Source organism: Canis aureus, chromosome 15 (assembly GCF_053574225.1).
Source record: "Canis aureus isolate CA01 chromosome 15, VMU_Caureus_v.1.0, whole genome shotgun sequence".
Taxonomy (NCBI): domain Eukaryota; kingdom Metazoa; phylum Chordata; class Mammalia; order Carnivora; family Canidae; genus Canis; species Canis aureus.
In genome coordinates this window covers 36,154,472-36,180,793 of record NC_135625.1, presented here as the reverse complement: position 1 = coordinate 36,180,793, position 26,322 = coordinate 36,154,472, and the positions used below count along the sequence as shown (strand labels likewise).

The 26,322-nt window shown below is 38.3% G+C and overlaps 1 long non-coding RNA gene across 3 annotated transcripts; it reads left to right on the top strand.

Annotated features, from left to right (window-relative positions):
* Positions 1-456: 456 nt before the first annotated feature.
* Positions 457-21,478, top strand: LOC144284521 (uncharacterized). 3 transcript variants are annotated; one of them, XR_013352953.1, is made up of 4 exons: positions 457-709; positions 7,620-8,794; positions 11,140-11,249; positions 17,196-17,336. It is a non-coding gene; the product is annotated as an uncharacterized LOC144284521 (long non-coding RNA). The 3 variants fall into 3 exon arrangements; XR_013352951.1 differs by lacking the exons at positions 7,620-8,794; positions 17,196-17,336 and adding an exon at positions 21,322-21,478; XR_013352952.1 differs by lacking the exon at positions 7,620-8,794.
* The last annotated feature ends 4,844 nt before the right edge of the window (positions 21,479-26,322 follow it).

Below are 26,322 nucleotides of genomic sequence, written 5' to 3'. Positions count from 1 at the left end.
AGCTGCAAAATTGGCGAGGGATCAAGAAAGATACAATCCACAATGAAATCTTTTGTTCAGTCACCTTTTCCCCACCCAAGAGTGGCTGGTGAGTGGATTCAGTGTAGCAATGGTCCTATTTTAGATTCTTGTAATCCTCAGGGATTCAAAAAATCTTGATAGATTTTGTTAGGGGCAGGATTGGTCACAGAGAAAATTATTTATGAAGGGCTCCCTTCATTCTCTTCTCCATCTGCTATCACGTTTACATTTTGGAAGACCCCACTCAACCTCCCACAAAGACCCACTGCCTGAACGAAGCCTTCTGGAAATGTTAGAAACATGCTTCAGAACTTCACTAACTCTGCTCTCCTGGGAAGTGTGCCATGTTCCGTATCTTTATGTCATTTTTCTTAGAATTCCTTCTCAACCATCTAAATTCTAAGTGTCTCTGACAAATCTAATCCCTGGAACTTATGGCTGTTCTTTGCGAGTTTTGCCTCCATTTTAACTGAGCCTTCTAGAAAGGATCCCTTAAGACAAATATAAATGAATGTTAGGAAGTCCAGGCCCCATGGAGTGGGGGAGCCCTGGATTTGAAAAAGATATTCTAATGTAGACGGCCATATGGCTTGTTAACTACATGGGATAGGGAAGCAACTGCTTTTGCATGAAGGAGTCCATGAGACATAAGACATTTTAACAGTAAAGAAGCCAAGATAATAAAAAGGTTGGTAAGGAATTTTCTCCTCTAAAGACAATTTAGATAACTGAACCTCTCCATAATTCTAAAATTGTAAAAATATACTCATTCAAGAGACAGAGGAATGAACTAGAAATACCTTCTATGACTAGGCTTCAATACCATATATCCCAAGCTATACTCAATCAAATATTGGTATCCTGGGACATACTGACAGACACTCTCTATGATCAATTAGCTTTTAGGAAATTGTGTTATTTCATTGAGAATGCTACCCTCGAAAGTTAATACTGTACCACCCAGTGAAATTTACAAGAAAACCCACATACCACATCCCAAAGCCATTACCTTCACAAAGGACTCCATTGTTCCACAAAGCAGTTTGGATAGTTCTGATTTAAGTTGTAGTTTGGGGCACAATTTTGTTTGCTTTCTTGCTGGGGAATCATATTGATTGTCTACAAAAAAAGGCATCCAAAGAGCCCAGATCTTGATTACTCTAAATACTAGTTGCCTGCCTCTTTTAATCAAATATGCAACTCGATTCCCAGCTGGAGATTAGTGACTGCAGGCCCCAGTAGCCTGGTTCCCTAGCAGAATTAGCTTCCTTTCACATTTTTTTCTTGCCCATTGATACCACCTTCATTGGAAATATGCATAAGTCAGTTCTTACACATATTTACCCAGTGATTGTTCACCTGGTCACACAGGTGGGACGTAGGTATACAGCACTAAGGAAAATGTTAGGTGGAACAAGGCCAGACTATTATTAGTGCTTGTCTCTGCAGTTCCTGGAAAACAGCCTTGCAGAAAAGCAATTCTTTCTTCTACCTTAATTTTTAAAATTCACTTCAATTATTTACATAGGCCAGCTTGAGCTATTTGCTTCTTCTAGTCTAATAGATCCTAAAACATCAGAGTTCCTTTTGTTTTTTTAAGTATGTTTCCTAGTCATGAGGTTCAAGTTTGTTATAATTTTCATATACTAAGGAAGTACTGGCTTCCAGAGAGTTAAATCCAGCAGCATTTTGTGGCCAAACATGGCAGCATGACCTCTGCGAACTAGGAAAGGCAGTGGAGAAGCTGCCCAAGGAGAGCCATACTGATTCATACTGATGAATTCCCTGAGAATCTGGAAGCTAGAACTGAGGTCCATTGTGAGAAACCCCTAGAAGCAAGGGTAGGAGCAGGGCAATAAATGAGCTCTCATTTGCTCCTAACTGGCCTCCCTATTTTCAATCTTATTTCCCTTGACTCCATTTCCCACATGAAAACCAGAGCTTGCTTGCTTGCTTTTTTGTACTATACTTTCTCTTTATTTATAAATTTAAAATTCTTTCTCTGGAAAATTTCCAGATACATAAAGATTATTCTCTAATTACTTCATTTGGTAATTTTTTTTTTAAAGCTAAAGCAGGATTCCCCTTATACCTAAATTAGTTTCCTAGGACTGCCATAATGTAGTACCACAAACTGGCTTAAAATAGCTCAAAAAACAACAGAAATGTATTCTTTCACTTTTCTGGGGACTAGAAGTCTGAAATCAAGATGTCAGCAGGGTTGGTTACTTCTGAGGTCCAAGAGGGGCTGTTCCCTACCTCTATGCCAGCTTCTGATGACTGCCAACAATCTGTGGCATTCACTGGCTTGTAGACACGTCACTCTAATCTCTGCCTCCATGTTCACCTGGAGTTGTCTCTACATGACTGTCTTCTGGTAAAGACACTTAGTCATATGGGAGTAAAGACTGACCTCCAGTATGACCTCAACATAAAGAATTATAGGGCAGCCAGGTGGCTCAGTGGTTTGGCGTCACCTACAGCCCAGGACATGATCCTGGAGACCTGAGATCGAGTCCCATGTCTGGCTCCCTGCATAGAGCCTGCTTCTCCCTCTGCCTGTGTCTCTGCCTCGCTCTCTGTGTCTCTCATGAATAAATAAATAAATAATATGTAAAAAAAAAAACCAAAAACATAAAGAATTATAACTGTTCTGACCATATTTCTAAATAAGGTCACATTCGGAGTCACTGGGAGGTACACCTTCAACATGTCTTTTGTTTCTGCCAGGTGTAATTCAATATGCCTCCTTTCCTCCATTCTGGTCAAACCCCTCAATGGTTCCCTCTGCATTTAGGATAAAATCCAATCTTCTTAGCCTGAATACCGGGCATTTCACAGTATGTCGTTCTTTATCATCTCCTACTGACACTCCAAATTCCACATGAAACTTCCAATCATTTCCTTGCATATATTATGTTCTCTTGTTTTGCCATATGTTGTAATAATGATAACTGACATTTATATTACACTTCATGTGCCAGGCACCTGTTAATACATTCATTTTTATATGACACAACACTATAATATAGGTAATTCCATTTACTCCTATTTTGCAGAGAAGGAAATTAAACCCAGAGAAATTAAACAAATTACCAAAGGCCACATGACTAGCTGGTAGTAAAGCCAGGATGAGAACCAAAGCTGCCAGGGCCTGAGGCCTTGTTCTTAAATCTGTATTACATGGTCTTTCAGGTAGAAGGAGGCCAGAGAAACCACAGAGGCAACATCCTGCTCATTCTTCAGGATTCAGTTCAGCAGTTCCTTCTTTTAAATGTTTCCTCTCACTCCAGAATTTCTGTCCCTTCTCCACTTTAATATGATCTTGGTGCCTTCAATAAATACCCCTCCATGACTCTGTGTATGTAACTTGAACATTTCCCAGGACTCCACATTATTCAATCTCTACAGAGTATTAAAAAAAAAAAAAAAAAAAGGCAGCAACTAAAAGTAATTAAAAATAAATTCCATTTCTTTTTCTTTCTTTTCTTTCTTTCTTTCTTTCTTTCTTTCTTTCTTTCTTTCTTTTTATTTGTGACTTGTGAAGAACAGGAAAGAGACCAATTAACAACCCACAATTCTCCAAAGCCTCTATCCTGAACAACCTCAGTCTCCCATTCCCAAGAGCTGGAGCAGGCCACTCATTCAGTTCTCCAATCAAATCAAAACAAAACAAAACTAGTTCCCAGGCCATGTGACTCTTACTCTCTTTGTCCACCACATTCTATCTTTACTCATACTTTACCTTGCAGATTTTCTGGTGTTTGTTTTTATTTCTACCCCAGACAAGAATTCTTCAAGGGATCCCTGTCCTGGTAATAAATCTTGTCCCCACCACACCTCTAAAGCATTTATCATATTCTATATTATCACTCACTACTCAGGCATACTTTATTTTATTCCAATTCTTGCCCTCATCTGGGAAAACTTAAATGAACAATAACTCCCTTCATAATTAATTTTGAAGCTGCAGTGTTTCAATCAATGCAAATCTAAGCCTAAGTATCAAGCTGGTAATATTGATAGTACGCATTTATAATTACATATTTCAGTTACTATAAAAATCTATTATTGCATTAATAAAATGTATGAAACTCTTTAGCCATTCAGAAACTTGGGACAAGTGCACCAATAACACTTGCCATATCACAGTTGCTCAAAGATTATATAAATTAATGGGTAAAAGGAGTTACATAAAGTGCTGAGAAGCTATATTTGCATAAAAATCTCAGTATATTGTTATATTAAACATTAAATTTCCATGCAAGAACTTGGCTTACAAAACACAACAAATAGCAATCTACACATCAAACAAGTATTTAGAACAAATGCAGAGCAGAATTGAAGGCACTGTCTAATAAAGAGCTCTTAATTAATAGGTGCAACTTCTCCCCAAAATATGTTCACATAGCAAAGCTAGGTATACATGTTTCATGCTCTATAAAAAGTAAAACATATAAGGACAGTACTCTTTTCAGGGAGGAGATAGGATTTTTGTATTATTGGATAAGGTCCATGAGGCATGGCCTGGGGCCTGGTATAAAGTACTCATGAAGCAGTAGCTACAGTTACTCTGTAGAATGAATAAACCCACAAGTCTATCCAAGAAGAAATGAAAGAGATCCAGGGAATAACAAAGGAAGGATAGAAGCCAAGACCAGAGCTAAGAAGAGTCTCAGTTAATACAAGAGGAAGACTCAAGTATGGACAGGAACCAGATGAATATCCTGGTCTGATGGGTGGAGAGAGGGCAGTAGCTGAACTGAACCTCAGAGCAGAGTCTCTGTTCTTGCCCTTTTTGGTCTCCATGGCTTCCCTTGGGAACCAAGTGAACCAAACGGGATTGGTTTGAGGGCCAGTATTGCTCTGAGTCTTAGTCCCTCTTGGGGCCCCTAGAGCTTCCACCTCACCTCATGCTTCCATGTCCCTCCAACTGCCCTCATCAATGCCAAGCTTTCCATAATCTATCCGTGTTCATTCTGCTCCAAATGCCTCATTCCCAGTTCTCTCCTTCCTCCCACCACCATTTACTCCTAGATCCTGACTTTTCTTCTGCTGTTTCTTCTTATCTATTCATATAAACTTCTTGCTTATTACAGATTACCGATTATGCAGAACTTCTCATGTAGCAATTTTTTTATCATCTGCATGCAAAATGGTTGCATTTTATTTGAGAGATGGAATCCTAAAAACTTCAGTTAGCTTGAAATATGCATTTGTAAAACTAATCCTGTCAAATGATGGCAGATATCTCTGTTTACCAGCTAAAGTGGCACTGCCATGTGGCAGTCACAATGTCAACACAGCTCATTCAGCCTGCCAACTCTGGAATTCTGTGATTCTTGAAAAAAATTTTCAATTCAGGGCATCTGCATAATTTCATATTATGTTCATGAAAGTCAGACTTGATTCATATTTTAATTACACAACTTTGAATTCACATCTTTCACAATGATCTACATATGACTATATATTACTTGGTGGTAGGGTTATTCATTTCAGAGGTAAATTCAAAAGGTAACATGGGGCCTTGGAGAACCTCAAGGAGACCTAAATAAGGCAAGAGCTATAGCTAACTTTCCAGTTATCTGAGCTATGCAAGTTACTATTTTATGCAGATGACTGGTAGGGAGACAAATGACCTAATTCTGGAAGTGACTCAGCAAAAGTGTGAGAAACTTGAACATGCCATCCTGCAGGATGACATCCAGGAGGTAATAGTCATATGATTCCTGAGGAAAATGGTCCCTATCCTTTATGTGAATCAATAGAAATTCTCTCCAATTCAAGGGCACCTCGGTGTCTCATTGGCTAAATTTCTGACTTCAGCTCAGGTCATGATCTCAGGGTTTTCTCCCCTGAGGCTCCACACTCAGCAAGCAATCCTCTTGTCCCTCTCCTTCTGTCCCTACCTCTTCCTCATGCACATGCCTTCTCTCTCTCTCTCTCTTATAAAATCTTTTTAAAAAGAAAAAAAAAGAAATTCTCTCCAATTTCAAAATTTTCAGGAGCTCAAATATATATGTTTCTTTCCAACACAAACAAGACTTAAGACTAAAGTTCTTAAAATAAGTACACCAGGGGCACCTGGGTGGCTCAGTGGTTGAGCATCTGTCTTTGGCTTTGGTCATGATCCTGGGGTCCTGGGATGGAGTCCTGCATTGGGCTCCCCATAGAAAGGCTTTAATTGATAATATAGCCCAGGATAAGGAGCACTTAGGGAAAGTTATGACAGAAGTAGGAATTGAAAGAAGAGAGAGAGCTGACAGTGTTTAAGGGAAACCTAAAGTATTTGGAATCATCTGGGAGTATGGAGACAGAGGGAAAAACTAGATAGTCTAAGGGGAAACAGAATCACGGGACAAAGAAGATATGGCAGGAGGAATGGAGTTTGTTTCTGGATATTGTTGAGCTTGTTTGTTTGTGGATATTGTTGAGGAAGAATTTCTCACAGGGATTTCCATTGGACATTTGAAAATGATGATGTCAAGTTTAGGAGAGGAGTTAAAGCTGAGATACTATTTGAGTATCACAGTTAAAGCTATAAAAATTGAATGATATCATCAAGGGAGATCTTGCAGAGAATAAGTTAGGGACAGAAACCAAGAAAAGAATAGATATCAGGGATAGAAATGAGAACCACAGAAATTCAATGTTATCTAAGAGAAAGCAGGTGATTTTCAAGCAAGGGATGATCAACTTTTTAAAATATTATGGAGAGGGATCCCTGGGTGGCGCAGCGGTTTGGCGCCTGCCTTTGGCCCAGGGCGCGATCCTGGAGACCCGGGATCGAATCCCACATCAGGCTCCCGGTGCATGGAGTCTGCTTCTCCCTCTGCCTGTGTCTCTGCCTCTCTCTCTCTCTCTGTATGACTATCATAAATAAAATAAAATTAAAAAAAAATAAAAAAAAATAATAAATAAAATATTATGGAGAAGTCAGAAATATAAGACTTAAGGAAAAAGTAACTCAATTTAGTGAATGCAGGACCATAAATGACCTACCTTTTGGAAGGCAGCTTCATCAGAACCACAGGTGCAGGATTGCAAGGGATTAAAGATCAGTGATGAGTGAAAAAGCCACTGCTCTTTAGTGAAATAAAAGACTAGCCGAATAATAGCCCCAAACTCTGCATACTGAGTATCTCCTTCAAGATATGCAGGGAGAAAAGGAAAAGCAAACAAACAAAAAGCAAAAAGCCAAGACTTGCTCTCATACTGGATATTAGTGAAGGAAAGATACCAAGCTAGGAGGCCACCTGTCTATGACTGGGTCCTTATTCTACCCAAGTCCACTGGCAAAGGTCTAAGCCTACAGTCAGATGGGAGTTAGAAATGGCAAGAGAAGTAGTGGGGGAATTTTGCCAGAGAAGGAATACTTTATATGTGTATTTTATTTTGAAATCTAGTCATCAATTTTTGTGCCTTCCAAATTCTGGATCCCTGGTGAATAACTCTGGTAGTTTGACCCTAGATTTTTCTCTGGACAGTTCAAATGGGTAACAAATTAAAGAATAGCATCTTGGTCTTGCATTGTTTGCTTTCTCATTTGTTTTGTTGTTTGAAGGAGACTTGTTTCTTTGTTCTTTGAACAATAGGAGGAAGTGATATTTGTTGGTGGGAAGGGAAGATCTTTGAAGAAGATCTGCTCAGTATCAAAGAATGGTGCATTAAGACCAGCAGGATAGCAAGCTGCAGGGAATGAAATCAGATGCATGAAGGAAAGGTGTAGAATCTTTAAAGAAGACGGAAGAAAAACAAGAGAGATTAAATGAAGATAGTGAAAGACTTTGACGAAGAGAAGAGGGTTAAAGGGACTTATATCAAGAATCCTTGATTCTTGGTCGTGTAAGAGTCAAGAGGACTACAAGGGGATCAAATAAAAATGAAGAGTCAGAGCTCAAGATCCTTAGAAAAACTTTAAAACAGACATTGAAGTGAAAGTAGTGCAACACTGGGGACACAAAGAAGGTTCCGCCAAAATTGATTATACCCTCCAGGTGAAAGGGAGAGATGGAGAATCCATACACCATGTCTTGAAGTCCAAAAATCTCACAATTTGCTTATTGTGTTGGTTTTCTCCTCAGCTCTCCCCCCACCCAAATCTTCAGGGGCCTTTTCTTGTAAAGCCCACACCAGACTTCTCTGACAAAGTAATCCAAACACATTTGGGCATCTGAGTTGCAGATTTTTGTTTCCCTACAATGATTCAGTTAGAGAAGCAATGGTGTTAGCTTTTTTTTTTTTTTTGTCAAAATTCTTATGGTTTCTATTGCTACATGACAAGTTACCACAAACTTAAGAGCTTAAAATAAGACATATTTCTTACCTCACAAGTTCTATGGGTTAGGAATCCACAAACAGTTCAACTGGGTCATATGCAGTGAAGGGGTCAATCATGGCTAGGACTGCATCTGGGGTTCTGATGAGGAAGTATCTGGTTCCTAGGTCACATGGGTTTTGGGAGGAATTTATAGTTCCTTGCAGGTTATTGGACTGTGGGGCTCAATTCCTTGGCAGCTGTGAGCCAGAGGCTGCCCTCAATCCCCTGCAGTATAGGCTCCTCCATACAATATAGCTTACTTCATCAAAGTCAGCAAGGAAGGAGTCAAAAGAGAGTCTGCTAACAAGATGGAAGTTACAATGTTATGGAACATAATCACAGAAGTGACATCCCATTACCTCCGCTATATTCTATTATTGGAAACAAGTCCTGGGATCTGCCCCCACCACAAGAGGAGACTGGATTATACAAAGACATGGCCACCAAGAGGTAGGATTTATTAAGGGCCATCTTCAACTTTGTCTGTGTTAATTTATGATCATAAGGAAGTAGCATTCTCTAGGTAGCAGCAAAGTGACCTAAAGAACCATGACGAAAGAGAAATTTGAGTAATATAAGCATTTGCATTGTGAAATAATACATTTCACATTCAGGGGAAACAAAGTGAAAGAAAAGCACAGGTGAGGAGAACACTTGATTTTACTTCAAACATCTGGATATTACCAGAAATTGAATCAGTAAGATTTATTCTGAAACTGGACATAGGTTATAACAGTTGCTTAAATTTAGGAAATTGTAGGTTTTACTATTGATACTTATCTATTCTTGATGAAGAATAGAGATCTGTCCTTTATGCAAAAGAAATGTGATAAGTAATGACACTACAAACTAAACTTTAAAACGTATACCTATCAATTGTCTAGCATAAAAAATATCCAGTGGACTTAGTTAAAAACTTGATTTAGATGCTGGATGAAAATAAAAACTGAAACACAGAAGTAAGTGGAGAACATGCCAGATGTCAGCCATTTTGCATACATGTTAATTTCATCCTCCAAACCTATATTTGATAACATTTCTCCAATCTTACAAAAAAGCTATCTATTTGTCTAAAGTATAAGGTAGGCTATCTCTATAAACCAACACTGGTAATAAGAGAACAATATAAATTATGTTTTTCTCCTCAATCCCATTCCTACCACCTTCGTCCTAGGATATCACAGTCAACAACAATTTTAGGTAAAAACTCATAGCCAAGGAAAAACAAAACTATACACACACAAACACACAAACACTCATATAAATTAAAAAACAACCAAGATCAAAACAAAACAAAAACAAAAACAAAAACAAAAAAAAACAAAAAATCTCAAGAAGGATATGCATAGAAACTTCTTTGTAAAAGAAACAGATTTGGGGCAAGAAGCACTCAGAAAAGATATTCAATCTCACTAGTAATTAGGGATATAGCATAAATGATAAGAGACACCATTTTTCAGCTATAATTTAGCAAATATAATATCCAGTATTGGCAAGTATGTGGGGAAAATGGTGTTCTTCTATACTGTGAAAAAGTTTGTCAAGGTTTATCAAAATTTTAAATCTCTACGTCTTTTTTTTTATTTTTTTAAATCTCTAAGTCTTAACCAACACAGCTATTTTACTTCTTGAAGACTATCCTGATGCATTTACACACACACACACACACACACACACACACACACCTTTACTGCAGCACTGCATCTCAAAGTTAAGATCTGGAAACCATTTAAGCATCCATCAATAATAATAAAGTATGAAGTAAATTATTATATTTACTCTATTGCTGTAAGTTGAATACATTTAAATAGAATGAGGTAGCCATATATATATATATATGCCCTATTATAAATATATGTATTATATATTAGACATATTATATATGACAGAAATACTCTAAAGCATATTAAAAGAAATTATAAAACAATGTGTATATGTATATAATACATTATTTATTTTAAAAAACCCAAACTATATATGTAATTGTATATAACATATATACTTATAAAAAGAATGTAAATGTATAGGAAAAGTATGCAGAGAGTGACATTGGCTGTTTATATGGTTAATTATATTAGTGAAGTTAATTCTGGGACAATTGGGGTGACGGGGGGGGAGATGACTTAAAATTATAATTTATTGTTCTATATATATCAGAGTGCTTGAATTTTTAAGAGGCCAATGCTTATGTATTATATGTAATATTGAAGAAAATTCAATTTAAAAAAATAACTTGATAGTGACTGGCAGAGAGAACTAAAACCTGGATATTTCTCAGATGAGTAGCCAATTCTGTTCTTGCTGGCCAGAGTAGCAAATCTCTACCCTTACTGAGCTGCTTAATGAGGATGGGAGATGCCAGCAAAAAGGAGCTTTGCTCTCTACATGTATCACATAGTAGGAATTATTGTTTTTAGGCAACAACAAAGAGAGCCGAACTGAATCCTAAGAGGTCCATGATGCTGGATCTGTATGATTTATTATTCAGTTAAAATCTCTAAAGAGGGAAATAAGACTTCATCGTCAACTCTGATTTATATTCTCTCATTTTGCAATTCAATGAGCAAGTCAGGTGGGTATTGCCGAAAACTGGTTATGGATTTTACCCAAAGACATATAATTGTATTTGTATTCAAAGTTTCAGCTTCATTCATTTCATATGATTTTATTTTTAGCTCTTTTCTTTCATTTAATTTTTATTTATGAATTTATTTCACCCACTCAGACCAGAGTGACAGGTGGTAACTATTCAATATTTAAGTCATTTTTCATGCATCCCTTTGGTTCATTTTCAGGGCCTCTTCTGCACTCTTCTAGAAATAGGTGAGCTGCTTGTAATTCCCACCCCTTTCCTGACACCAAGTCCATGCTGAGCTACTGAGCCACTCTCAGTCTCATCCAGGAGGTAAATTTTTTACTCTCTACATCTGGCAACAAGGGAAATTAAGTTCAGTATACATTTGGCTTTACCTATAACTTAGGCTTTGCCTCTATTTAAGAAGTAGAATGATTCAGACCTCTATTGGAATCATGTTGGTGATAGGGACTATAGCAACGATGCTGGTCACAGGATCTGTCAACTTTTCCACCAGTGGCGATGTTCTCTATCTTTTGGAAGGATGACTGGTGATAGAACCTGGAGACTGAAAAATGAAAATTTAGAAGGATATACTGGTAAAAGGTAAATATCTGTCTTCCAAAGAAATACGCCACCACATAATATATTTAACCATATACATATTCAAATCCTTTAACCAGTAATTCCGTTCTGTTAATTCCCTTAGAGGAGAAAACAAAATGTAAGATGACCTTGGGGCTTATAATAACAAAAACCCCTGAAAACCATGAGACTCTCCGATAGTAAAATGATAATTTTGTAAAATGTCTATATTTGGTCGAACAGTGCTATCTAGAGATTAAAATGAGTGGTAATGAAAAAAACTTAGCAACATGAAAAATATTTATGTCATTAGTGAGAAAGGAAAAGACAACTTAGTATATACACCATGGTTAAAGCACTGCAAAAAAAGAAAAAAACAATGCATGGGAAATAGGCCAAGAGGAAATGAAATAATGTGATAAGAGGAAAAAGAAGACAGAAAATACCATAATCCTATTTTTCAAATCTTTATGGTATGCCTGTACATTTTTATTAAAAGCATTTATAAACTAATAAGGTGAATTCCTTAACATGTTTAGTTGCTTTAAAGCCAACAGGAAGCTGGAATAAGGGTCAATGATGCCCATAACAAATCCACAAAATTCTCTGTCTATATCTTCATATTCCCACTCTCCCATTCTAATCCTTAACACAGATGCACACACACACATAATGCACACACGCCTCTCATTCAAAGCCTTCTGAACAACTTGATGAACTAAATGACTAAGAGAGTCAATAAAGGCTCTCCCAAGCTCTTCATTACAACAAAAAGTAAAACTAAAAACTAAACTTTACTACTATGACCAGTAGTGTATTGCCCTTATCTTCTTCAAATCTCACATCAATTATGAGGGATGAACTATTTTATAAATCTGATTAAAAAAAACAGATTTAGAGAAGATTATTAAATTTCACAAGGTCCCATAATTTTTAAGTGATATACAGATGGGTTCATATGAACCCACAGCTCAGACTCTTTACCACTGCCTTAACTGCCTTCCACTCTCACTGAGTTATGCTCTTTATCAGAGCCACTGTGTATCATTGGGCAGGTTGTACACTGCACAACTCTAGGGAGGGCTATTTTCTTTGTAATCTCAGTGAATGATACTCCCCAAAGTTAGGCACAAACAGCCTGCTCAATCTTATGTAGTACCTGCATGATTCCTCTGGGTATTTCTCTCTGTTATCCCTTACCCACTTAGCCTATCACTTTCAACAGGTTTTCTCCAACTACCTCTCTGTATATTATTCTTTTCCTACAAGAGATCAATTGGTGTAAGTACAATAAGATGCAGTCTGATTGGGATAGCAAAACTAACCCACACTAACCCACATGAATTTTCAGTTCTTGGTCAGCAGAGATTCTCTTCTGTTTCTTTAACTAGTGTCTCAATCACCAAACCCAGTACTGGGGACTGAACAGGAACTTAATAAATGCACATTAACTATATGATCTTCTAGGCAAATTACCATAAGTCATATAAAGGGTTCTTTAGGAGAACATTAGGAAATAGTTTATAATAGGTGTTAAAAATGCTTCAGACTATAAATTGGAATGCAGTGTAGTAGGTGGTTTTTCTGCAAATGAGCAAGGGCATCTACATAGTATCTGTGCTGATGAAATTTTAAACTAAAGTTCATTTGCTCCAAGTCTATAGAGAAACAGAAATGAAATGATTTGCACTTGTATGAATATTCAATTTTGTGATCTCCTGGCCCAACCACGATGCAAATTACTGAAAGTTTTAGAAATGGTTTGAGTAAGATGATCAAAATTCCTAGAATAAATCAAATACAGCAATAAGAATAAAAATAAGTTTGCAAACTCTGCTTGATGTTTTTATACAGATGCTTTCTATTTGCAGACCTCTGTCCAATCCCAAGCATCTGTAAATGTGATTCCTCATATCTGGGTGGCAAAACTAAGGTCCCGAGAGAGGTGATTTGTTCAAGATGAGTAATGAAGTGAGGGAAAACATTGCCATTCAGTCTTTTGTGATGAATCTACGGCAGGTTTTTTGAAAAGAAATGACAGTTGTTCATTGGGTTCTGCAATAGCCTATACCGAGCCAGTTTCAGAAGGAATGGAATATACTGAGTAAATAATAACTACTGCAAGAGAAATAAAGAATATATTCTTGATTGCATTATCACTATACATGCATACACATACTTATACACACAAACAAGCACACGCTCACACCAGAACTCATTAAAACAAAAGCAGGATCATTAAGATTTATCAGCCAATAAATACAGCCTTCCAACTAGCTACTGACTTCATTTAAGAAAATAAATGGATGTAAAGCCATGCATTTATCTCTGGGACATGAGTGCGACATTGCTGACATATATGCCACGCTAGATGCCAACCAGAGGAGGGTGAATACAGAAGACCTGGCCCTAGCTCTGCAGAATTCATTTCCCTATGGTGAAGTAAAGCTTTGCAAGAGCTGTGTAGCAGGCTTGCCCTTCCTAGGGATAGATGATGAGCAAAGCCTGCTTCTTTAGCTTCCACAACCTTCCTGCCACTCAAAGCAGTAAGGCGATAACAAAGGAAAGAAACATTTCCTTGAATTAGCATGAATCATTTCATTGGAGATAGTGTAACTACCAGTAATTTTCAGATCAATTTACATGATATCCCACTTATTTTAAGCAGCCCCTTACTGCTCCTCCACCTGACTGCGCTAATAACATGAGCCCCTACAATTAAAACTTTTCATCTTCTCAGAGCTCATATTTCCAATGGATCTATACTGAGATACCCTGTGGCGTTAAATACTTTATCATTCTCTTGCCACAGCTAAGTCTTTCACTGAGATTCTTACCTCAGTGTGGGCATAAGACATGGGTAGGAACAGACTCAGTCTTTCCTTGCCTCCTCAGTTTTGCCTCTGGGTTCTCCATATTATCAACATTTCTTGTGTAAACCTGTGTAACAGACAAGAAATGTCATGACTAATACATGTGATAACTAATACTGTTGAATTCTAAGTAAGAAAGCCTTTTTCAGGCTTTTTAAAAGATTTTATTTATTTATTTATTTATTATTTATTTATTTATTTATTTATTTATGAGAGAGAGAGAGAGAGAGAGCATGTGTGAGTAAGGGAAGAAGCATAGCAGGAAGTAGAAAGAATCCCAAACTGACTATGCTGAGCGGGAAGCGCCACTGGAAGCTCAATTCCACAACTCTGAAGTTATGGCATGAGCTGAAACCAAGAGTTGGTTGCTCAACCGACTGAGCCACCCAGACTACCCCCACTCCACCCCTCCAAGTTTATTTTCAAAATAGTAATGGAAACCCGGAAGGCATCATATCAATGGCTAACATCTATTTTACTGCTTATAATTAATATTTGTTTCATTAATTCATTTATTCACTTAGTAGACATTATTTTACTGGGTTCTATGCTCAATCTTGGGGATAGAGAGATAAAAGACACTGAGCTCTTCCTCATAAAGGTATTTGTAAAGAAGACATGATCTATGATCAAGGTTAAGACGAGAGGTGTTCAGAGCAGACAATGTAGTGTGGCCATGGAGCAAAGGCACCCTTCACTTAACGGAATTCCTACTATTCTATTCCAATTGTTCTTCCTATATTTTTTATTCTTCAAAAAAATTTACATATATACATTATATATGTAATTACATATTACATAATATATAACATATTAATATATAATACACAAGAACAGAAGTATTTTTTTTACTTTTACTTTAATTGCACATCTCATAAGGCCAGAAATGGGATCTAAATATGAGAATATATTAATCTAACACCATTGCTTTTTCCATGATTTTGTGCTGTTCCCCAGTTTCTCCATTCTTTCTTCTCTGACACATCATTATATGCATTCTGGTTATTTGCTGAAGCTTTTCTAGTTAAGTTAATTCTAAATAGGGTAGGTGGCAGGATCATAGTGTTGAGAGGAGAATAAAGCTGGGGAATGAGGTATAAACCTGGAACTAACCCTGAGCTTCCAGTGTTTATTTTTAATTAGTTCAAGATCATTAGTCTCACAATGAAAAAATACTTATCTTTACATTTTTCTCTTTAGTGCTGTACTTGTCCATCTCATACTTATGCTCCTGTGGAAAAGTATGAGTTATCTATTGTATAAACCTCTCCAAAACTTAGAGGTTTAAAATGATAAGCAGTTACTTATATCAGACTTCTGTGGGTCAGTGATTTAGGCTGGGCACCACTGGGCTCCCCACGTTTGGACCAAAACACACTCTCTAGTCAATGTGCTTTGTTTCTACCCTTGATTCCCCTGAAGTTCCTCACATTAAAGTCTAGACAACATCATCCTGTTTTTCTTCATTTTTGCCTTGCCTTTTCCTCTTTGAAGCCAACCTGCATGATAACTCCCAGACTGATATGAGACAAGAGCTTTTTCTGATGATTAGTCTCCTGCATTTATCCAAGAGTGGTTCCCTATCTGCCATGGCTCAGTTCCAAATTTAACAAGAACTTATTATAGACCTCAGGAATTTCCAGGATGAAAGCTGACACTGACCCCCTACATGCAGGGCAAAGAGAGAGAGCGAGAGAGAGAGAAAAGAGGTGGATCCCTCTAGGTTGGTAGGTGACAGTTTTAATCACGGAAGGAACTTACATACAAGGCTTGTCTTGGGCATCCACAAGATGAAGAGATCTCCATATCCATCCACTGGAATCTTTGAATTTATAGAGAGGCTTTTAACTGGGTTCAATAATGTATTCAGTCCAGATGGTCTCAACACCACCTCTCAAGCCTACATCATTGAAACAGCTTCTAGTATGGGAATAGTAGGCAGAATGGACATTACAAGGATGGGGAGAGGAAAAGGAGCCTCTGACTGCCCAGATCTACCTCTCAGGTCAACACCTCATGGGACTACCAGTGGTCATTTACTCTCGATTTTCTACAAGGTGTTTTGATTCCCTCACAAAATAAGGTATCTTATCTACCAATCTCTCCTATCCTTATGCTCCAAACTAAACAAAATCCATTAGGATTTTGATTCCATATTAACCCACCATTCTATCAGGGTTTTTCTTTTTCTTTAAGATTTATTTATTTATTATAGGGAAAGGGACAGGGAGTGATACAGTGTGTGCATACATGTGAGCATGGGGTGTGGAGGTGTAGAGGAAAAGGGAGAGAGAATCCCAAGCAGATTCCACACTGAGCACAGAGACTGATGCAAGACTCAATCTTACAACCCTGAGATCATGACCTGAGTCACAACCAAGAGTTGAATGCTTAACTGACTGTGTCACCCAGGTGTCCTATATTAGGGTTTTTTTTTTTTAATTTCTCTTTTCCCATATTCTTGCTCCCATAAGGATGTCCTCTAGCAAATTCTTATCCATCTTTCAAGGCATATTTTACAAGGGGTATTCTGATTTAATTTTTGTGGTGAAGGTTAGCCTTCTTTCATAAAAGATCAGTTTGAACCTTGTCTGGAAGCACTCATGGAGTATTGATGAATAGCCCAGGTCAAGAACTTTTGGGCCATATATGGAACACTGCCGTTCCTCTATGTGGTAAAAAGATAAGTGGGCAAGAAAAGGACAAAAGTCCCATGCATCATCTCCACATAAGTAGTTGGGTTTGGCAAAACAGAGTTTATTTTTACTTTCAGATGTCTCTTTATTCAAACATATAGCAGTATGTCACCCTTTTCCAGAATGCGTCGACAGGAAAGAGAAAAGTCAGAGGAAGTCTCTAATGGGGTACCAAATTAGCACATAGAAAAAACAAACATGTCCTGCTCATTATGAATTGTTAATGGCCTGTTTACTGCTGAAGCTGTCACAGAAAACAGGCGAGTCTGGTAAGTCAATAATTTATTTCAGACTGTAGAATTAATTAGGAAGACAATTAAATAATTGTGGGAAAGCAAAAAAATATGTTTAGACGTTTTGTTTTTAGAACTCAGTGGTGGTTTACATGGTGTTTGAATACTGCGTGAGAGGGAAAAAAAGAAGGCAGAGGCAGAAAGGGAGTTAACAGTCTAGGTGTGCCTTCATTATAAGATGCTGATAAAGTCCACTTTCTATCACTTTCTTCAAAGAAATCTCAAACAGCAGGCAGCAGTAAGCTGCATTAATCCGTAAGAATGTTTGAATGATTTTACATTTCATGTAAGATCAGGCGGGCAAATATGCTGTGGCCTTGAATTCTTTTTGCTCCATTTTTGAGGTTATCCAATGAATAAGTGATCTTTCTCCTTCACATCTGCCATCTGGATATCAACAGTGGAGCCAGATGAAAAGTAATACTATTATAAATATATTTTAAAGCAACTGTCTTTATATACTTCAAGCCACTTCATAGAGTTATTAAAAAAACAATAAGATTTAAATAGAAATAAAAATTCATACAATAACAGCGTCCATGCTGGAATTATAACTGTCATATATCTTTCAAATGAAGCAATTTCCATTCCTTCATACTCACCTACATTAATAAAGAAAATGTTTGGTGATCTAGCTACAGGAAATAATTCTTTATAACAAGCCGTGCTACAGAGATTGAACTTGGTTATGTTCTGTACTGACAATAGAAGTCTTCCAGGCAAAGCTGAGAGTTTTCCACATATGCTTACCAGGAACCTGGCCTCTTTGTTCTTTATATCCTTTATTAGGGAAAAAAATATTCTGAAAACATTCACCAAAAACTTTCTTCAAAACAGCTTTTACTCAGAAGGGGAAATAAAAAGATGAATTACATGATAAACACATTTTTTTTTTCTTTTGTGAAGTCACTACAGAGAAATCTACAGGCCCAAGAAGCAAAATCTTTGTAAGTGATTATCTCTTTTTCCATTTTTTTTCAGATTTATTTATTTGAGAGAGAAAGAGAGGGAGCACAAACACAAGAGGGAGGGAGAGAGAGAGAATATCAATCAGACTCTGTGCTAAGCATGGAGCCCAACATGGGGCTTGATCTCATAACCCATGAGATCATTATGACCTGAGCCAAAACCAAGAGTCAGACATTTACCTAATGGAGCCACCCAGGTCCCCCAAGAAACAAACTCTTTAAAACTTAAATCCTTATTCTAGAAAGTTTAACAACCTACCACTTACAACATTCCTTTCCCATGCTAAAAAAACCTCTTTACTCTAGCATCTCACTGTTCTGTCACTGCCTGCTCTTACAGAGCAGAATCCAGAAAAGGAAGTCAGCCCTAAAAAGTGCCTTATGCTGAGACATGATTTGAACACATTTATAGATAAAAATGCAAAATCATCATCATCATCATCATCATATCATCATCATCATCATCTTGGAAGAAAATCTGAGACTTTCCTATTACAGCCTTTATTAGCCACCAACCAGTCCCCAGTGTGAACATTCACAAAAGGAACCCACAAATTGAGAACTTGAAGGATACTGGGAAAATGGCCAAGTTGCCAGAAGAGAAACTCAGTTCTTCAAACTGATCTGATGCTTGTTACCTATTTCTGAAGCATGTGGTAATGGATAAAGCCAGCAGGGAGTCAAATGAGCTCAAGAACAAAAGAACAAGGCAGGAGCCATAATTTCTGAACAAGCTTAAGTTCAGATGCTATCATGAGCAGGACGGTCTTGGCAACTGGAGAGTTGAGAACTAATCTCTGCTGGTAGAGAACCAGAAACCCCAGCTATGAGGAGGAAGAGGGGAATAGGGGCTAGGAACCCTTATGCTTGGAGAGGGTCCCTGGTGCAACCTGAAACGTTAGCATGCAGATTAGATTGACAGACATACCGACAGATAGATAATTTATAGATGCAGATGCAAATCATTCTCATTTGACTGACTCAAAAACCACTGCTGGATTATATCCATTATTATGTACATAAGTTAAGAAACAAATGTTTGCTGAAAAGAAGTCAACAATGAAAAAGAGAAGGCGCTGTTTTTGGATTTGTGTTCTCCTGTCAGACTTCTGTAAGGAAATGGAATGGAGATGGGAAGTTTCCACAAGGCCAGCTGGCTGCTGAGTGCTTCCTCTAAGGCTGAAAACATCAGGGCACTCAAGAGGGACCAAACCAACTGGAAGCCTCCCAACAAAACTGCATGATTTAGGATTGCCTGTGGTTCCTGGACCAGACAATCTCTCAAATTCCCTGTAAGGCTCTGCTCCACTAGTAACTGACACTGTCTAGTCTGGAATTTAGCATGTCTTTAGGCCTGGCCCATCTTTGTAGAAGCTGTGTCAACTCGGTGGAGCTTACAGCTATAGTTCTCAAAGCTCAGAGCTATCAAAAGTTTGCCAGCAGATGGATGCTAGTCCATGACTTAAGTTAGCATCAGTCCTTTCTGAGAAGGCCAATCATTATTCTAGATGATAAATCCATGCTTTAATGGACTTAAAAATTTTTTTTATATTATATGAGGGTATTTCTTGTTATTTTTCAAAAGTCCACATTGAATCATTTCAAAATGCAGCACTAAATTCTCACACTCCTTTCTTTTTTCTTTTTTCTTTCAATGCATTTGGTCTGTGAAATTTCAAAGACTAGAAGCCACTTTGCAGGAAGATTTCTCTGGTGACTCAGACTTATAAAGGGAGCAGAGATTTCCATTCATACATTTATCCAACAAATATTTATGAATATCCACTAGGTGCCAGGCACTGTTCTAGACATTTGAGATCCATCATTTACCAAAATATCATATTAAAAATACCCATTGTCACAGAGCTTATCTTCTTTATTGGGAAGTGAAGATAATAAATGACAAATATAATAAATAATTAGGTTGTATATTATAGGTACATATGTACCTGAAGAAGAAGAGGCTATTGTATCTGAATTCAATTCAACTTAGAATCAGGATGTTTCTATGCCAGATTCTGCACACAAGACTCTATTAATTTAAGGGTGAATAAGGCAAAGCTCAATTCTTCAAGATGTTTATTTTATAATGCAGAAGATGAAGTCAGACATGATTTTCCTTCCTAGTTATGAGTTCTTAGATTATGAGCACTAATAACAGTTTTGAGTTTTTGTTGTTTTAATTGTTTTTAATAGCAGAGGTTTCCCCTAGTTGTCAAGATGGTTGAAATGCACTTGTTTTGCAGTCTCTGAACTTATGATATCCCTATTTCCTTTTCCTCTTTCCTGACTAAGATAAGTCCCACACTTAGAGCTTTGTCCTCTCCTCTTGCTACTCAAGTAACTGACTTACCACAAATAGTGGAGTGGACTGTGCACTGAGAGAGTACAGACCCAGCAGCGGGGGCACCATCAAACCACTTGCCCTGTCCATGAGGATGAGCATTTCAAAGCTTTACAGCAAACAGGACTCTAAATAGAAGTATTAAGAACAAAGTCCAAGGTCTAAGAATATTTAGAAGTAAGAGCTGGGGCACCTGGGTGGCTCAGTGGTCTGGACGTCAGACTCTTGATTCCGGCTTGTGATCTCTGGGTCATGAAATTGATCCTCAAGTCAGGCTGGAGTTCAGCTCAGAGTCTGCTTCTCTCTCTCTCTCTCCCCCTTTGCTCTGCCCCACATTCATGCACGCATATCACACTCTCACTCTCTCTCTCAAATGAATAAATAAAATCTTCAAAAAAAAAAAAAAAGAAAAGAGCTGTCCTCGGATCAGGTTCTAATATTCAGTCAAGTTTTAGTAGGTAAATAAATTGTCCGGTTTTCCTCCACACTGCTGCACAGGTGGGAGACCACAGAGACATGATGCAAATAAGCTGGCAATTTAGAACAAATTAAGAAGTAGTATCAGATATTAATGTGCAAAATGCCAGTACTGCATCTGTACAATAACAAATGGACTACTGAATTTTTATTATTTGACTTCCAGCTTATGTCCACAGGCATTCCATGAGCTGAGACAAGGATGTAACAATGAGGAGAAGCTATTCCAGTTGTTGAACCCATGAGGCTGGTCAGGTGCCTGCTTCCGGTGAAGGCAGATTATAGTTTAGAAACTGAAGGAGCCCTTAACAAATGGAGCTGGGAGGGAGCCAGATTTTCCATGCAAGGAGTGCTTTGAGAATAAAGCCTTCTGGCAGTTTGGTTGTGTTTATCCCAAAATGTTTGTGGGGGGTGGTTAGAGATGGAGTATATTTGCATTTTGTAAGCAAATGATGATAATAATAGGTTTCGGAGAGATATAAATTAGAGAAGAGGCAATAAAAATGAAAAATTTTTGAATATGCATGTTTTGACCCTCCCCCACCTTCAGAAGCAAGTGGGTTAGGGAGAGAGTGTGTATTTACAAATTCTAGGTAGGGAATGACCAGGCTGGGTTTCTGGCTGGGGAACACAGCAGGGTTCTCTGATGCTGTTCCTGAACACTATGTGCCCTCACTGGCCTCCACATCACTTTGCCCCTGACCACAGCTTGGACACCTGATGGCTGGGTTGTTAGACCCTCTTTTTCCACCTCCTACCACTTAGTCAAAGAATAGGGTTTTACTAGTCAATAAACTTCAGCTAGCTCTCAAACATGAAGTGGCTATAATAATTACTCTATATTGATTTGAGAAAATAAACCTCCCATTATACCAGTTGATCTGTTGATCCAATTTGATCAAAAAGACATATGGGCACTTCTAGAAAATTCTTTGACATAGATAAAGCGAGATTTTTCTGACTTAACAAAAGGAAAATGTTTGTAAAAGCTGGTTGGGTTCATTGATTCCTTAACTCCACAAATATTTATTAAATGTGCAGCACTACTCAGGTGAACAATCCTTTTTTTCACCCCCTAAGTTAATTGTAATTACTCACAGCTGCTTGAGAATAGTCCATTTCCCCAAACAAATCAAACAGATCTATATATAGTTCTTTGATCTTCTGCAGTTTTATTCACAGGGAATTTCCTCTCTGCTCCTACATTGATGGTCACCAGATATATTGAGATTCCATCTAATAATCATTATCTGTCAGTCTCAGGACTTGCCACTGCGGTCAGTAAATATAATAAGATTCCCCCTGTAAAAAAATGGAAGGAACTCACAGTTTTGTCACTGCTCAAACTTTTGAATTTTTTTACCATTATTTTTGTTGTTTTGTTCAAAGCAGCATATAAATACTGTTTGAAAAGTAAAATAATAATGAAAGTTAACCTAATGAAAATCAATAATCCACTGCCACTACTTTTCCCCATTCAGAGTCCTGCTCCCCAGAGAGAACCATTTTTATGTTTTTGCTTTTTCTCCAGTTCCTGGTGCTTACCTGAATGTATCTAAATAATATGTTGAGATTGCTCTTTTCATTCATTCGAGCATTCATTGTACAAATACCTGTTTATTGTGTGCCAGCATTTCTCTTGAAACACACATTAAGAAGTGTTTAAAAACTCATGACTCTTTGACCTATAATTGCAAATGTGTTGCAACCTCTTTTCTATTGATGAGCTTCTGCTCATTTTCTTTGTTACTATGGATTTATACCATTTCAGAGACCAATACATTTCGAGGGGCTCTGAGGAAAGACAGGAAATAAGCATTATGCTCAGTTCACCACCTCTACCAGGAATGTCCTGCCTGACCTCTTCATGGGAAGAGGTCACTTGTTCACTACTCTCTTCTTTTTTGAAAAATTTTTTATTTGAGTTTAATTTAGTTAACATATAGTGTATTGTTAGTTTCAGGAGTAGAATTTAGCGATTCATCAGTTGTATACAACATTCGGTGCTCATTCCATCACATGCCCTCCTGAATGCCCATCACCCAGTTACCCCATCTCCCCACTGTCCTCTCCTCCAGCAACCCTCAGGTTTTTTTCCTAGAGTTAAGAGTCTCTTATGGTTTGTCTCCCTCTCTGATTTGGTCTTATTTTATTTTTCCTTCCTTTTCTACGCAGAAGAACTTGGGAAGAGATGAGCTCACTTTAACACTCGAAGAACCAGGGCAACATTGCATTAGTTGTGTTAGAGGAAACATGGAGTGGTAGAAAAAGTATTGCACCAGGTGTTGGAGAGCCAAGGCCACCCCATTGCCATGTGGATAACCACAGCATTCACCCTGCTTGTCAAGTAGAATGAGCCAACATGGTTATTACTACGATCTTTAATGTAGTTAACATTTATTTAGCTCATCCTATTTGCCAAGCACTGTAAATGCTCCACTGATTTTCTCATTTAAGGTAATAACTAATATTATGCCATTTTTCAGAGACAAGAACTAAGGCCTAAGGACATATAGAATTTTTGCAATGTTTGGGGACAGACCTTAGATTTAAAGCCAAGCCTGTGTCTAGAGCCCATATTTATCTCATTTTCTGCTTTCAAATAAGTCAATTCCATAGCTATTAATTGAAGTTCCACTGTTTGCTCTGCTGCTGGGTTCTAGACAAGAAGATGAATAAGGTGTGGCAGACCAAACATCTATGGGAACCCTGTTTACCTGCTCATGGCCTCACTTCTGATTTAGCCATGTCTGGTGAAGAGTTCCAGGGGGGGTGCCAATTCCTGATTCACTTCACACTGACAGCTTCTCCCCTCAAGCATGTGTCCTGTTCTGAAAGTGAGTGCCATCAGGAGCTGGCACTTCCTTGTCCATGTGACATTGAAAAGTGTGTCAGTTACCAACCAGGAAGACACCTCTCAATAGTCAGAAGACAGAAGCTGGTGCATAAATAGGGAACAATTCTAGGAGACATTCAATAGACTTCTTAAGAAGTCCCAAGGAATCAGGCCCCCCACTATCCACAGCAGCAACCTTCAAATCACATTCTTATATTTGATTTTTCCTTTTTCCCTCTCTGCTCTCCCTAACTCCCTATTCCTGATCCCTGGAAACACTTTTGTCTCAAGGATTGCTCTCAAGGAAATCCAAGTCAAGATGTATGCTAGGGGTAACCAACATATTTTGCTAACTGCTAAAGACAGGAGGTGATGTGGAAACACAGGGTCAGGGACACTAAGCCAAATTAAAATAGGTGGGAGTCAACGAAGACTTCTGGAGGAGGAGAAGTATGGGAAAAGTATAGTTCTCTGAGTTTACTTTAGGTAGAACAAAATGAGCAAAACAGAGCAAAATGTGAAACATAGGCATTCACTTGTTCACTACTCTTTCATAATTATTCTTTGGCTAGCACAGTTGCTAGAGACACAGTATTAAAGTAAACAATGGCCATGGAAAAGACACACAGACAGAGAAGCAAAAACCTGTATAAAGTGAGAAGTGGACCAAGTACTCTAAAGAAGATGAAACCATGATAAGGAGACTACAGTTCTGACACCAGTTCCAACATGGAGAGAGTTTCCCTCCATGCAGCAGGCAATTCTGGGACACTAACTATGTGTCCTACCATCCTGCTCAATTTCTACCCAGAGATAGAATCAGATTCCACAGGATGAGAGCTCAGTCCCACAAGACTGTCCTCTACTCTGGATGCCAGCTTTAAGTCCAGTTTGTAACCTGCGCTTTGTCCCCCTGGCTATAAATCAGAGGTGTGATTAATTTCCTAGAGAAGCTCACAGAACTCAGAAAACTAATTTACTCCCTAGATTATAGGTTTATTAGGAATAATATTAAAGGATACAAATCAACAGCCAGCCAAAAAGATACACAGGACAAGATTCCCAAAAAAGGCCTTCTGTCCCTGTGGAGATTGGTGCTTAACTCTATGGCGCATAGATGCATTCTGGTTTGCCAGCCTGGAAGCTCTCTGAACCCCATCCTTTTGGGTTTTTATGGAGGCTTCATTACATAGAAATGATTGATTAAACCATTGGCCACTGGTGATTGATTCAACCTCCAGCCCCCTCCTCTCCCTGAGAATCAGGGGTTGGGACTGAAAGTCATAACCCTCTTATTGTGGTTGGTTCTCCCAGCAACCAGCCCTATTCCTTTTTAAGGGATTTCTAAAGGATAGCTTGTTATAACAAGACACCCATTTCACCTTTATGACTGAAATGATTTCAGGAACAGAGGACACAGACACTAAATATTATAACAAAAGTTGCTTCTATTGCTCTTATTGTTCAGGCCCATAGAAGGATGAGGATGCTATTTTAGAAGTTGGCCTAAGATGGAATCTCAAAGGAAGAGCATTTGATTCATGAACTGGGGCCAGCAAGTTCTGGGGGGATGGGGGAGAGACATGTTAGGGGCAGCCAGGAACATAGGAGGTATATTCAGGAAATACAGTGAGCTTGAAGCAGAGTCAGTGAGGGAGAGTATGAGCAAGGTTGGTCCAGGCTCAACAGGGCCTTGGAGGACTTTAGCTGAATATTTTGTCAGTTTTTCTGGGGTTCAATTCCCTTATCAAATGAGCAAGTTATAAATTCATGAGGTCTCTTCTAGTTCTAACATCCCACATGCCCTACATGAAAGCCTCTTGGCATGTCTAGCTTCACCCCATGACAGCCCTGTTTTACCAACCTTCTTGGAAAGCTTGGATGTTTCATGGGGAAGGGGGCTTCCCAGTCAAGCAAAGAATAGGAGAGTACCATATTTCCTTCAAACTCTAATACCCTATATTACAAATGTGAGTTCAAGTATAACTTCCTCTGCATTGGCACAGCTAGGAGGAACTCAGGTTGTGAACCCAGCCTTTGGTGCCCCTCAAGGGTCTGCCCACTGTGGCTGAAAGTGGAGGCTCAGACTCTCTCTCTCTCTCTCTCCTCCTTTTATGTATCTATCTGGTCACAGGTCAGTGAGGACACAGAAAGAAGCTGATGGGCTCATCCCAAGCCCTGGATTTGAAGAACAAATTCCACCTACCACATAGAGCTCAGAACACTTTCAACAATATGCTTGGAGGAAGAGTCAGAACAGAAATTATAGACAGGTCACAGTTAACTTTGTGAGGAAGCCGATTGTCAACTGTGGCCTGTAGCAGAATGTTT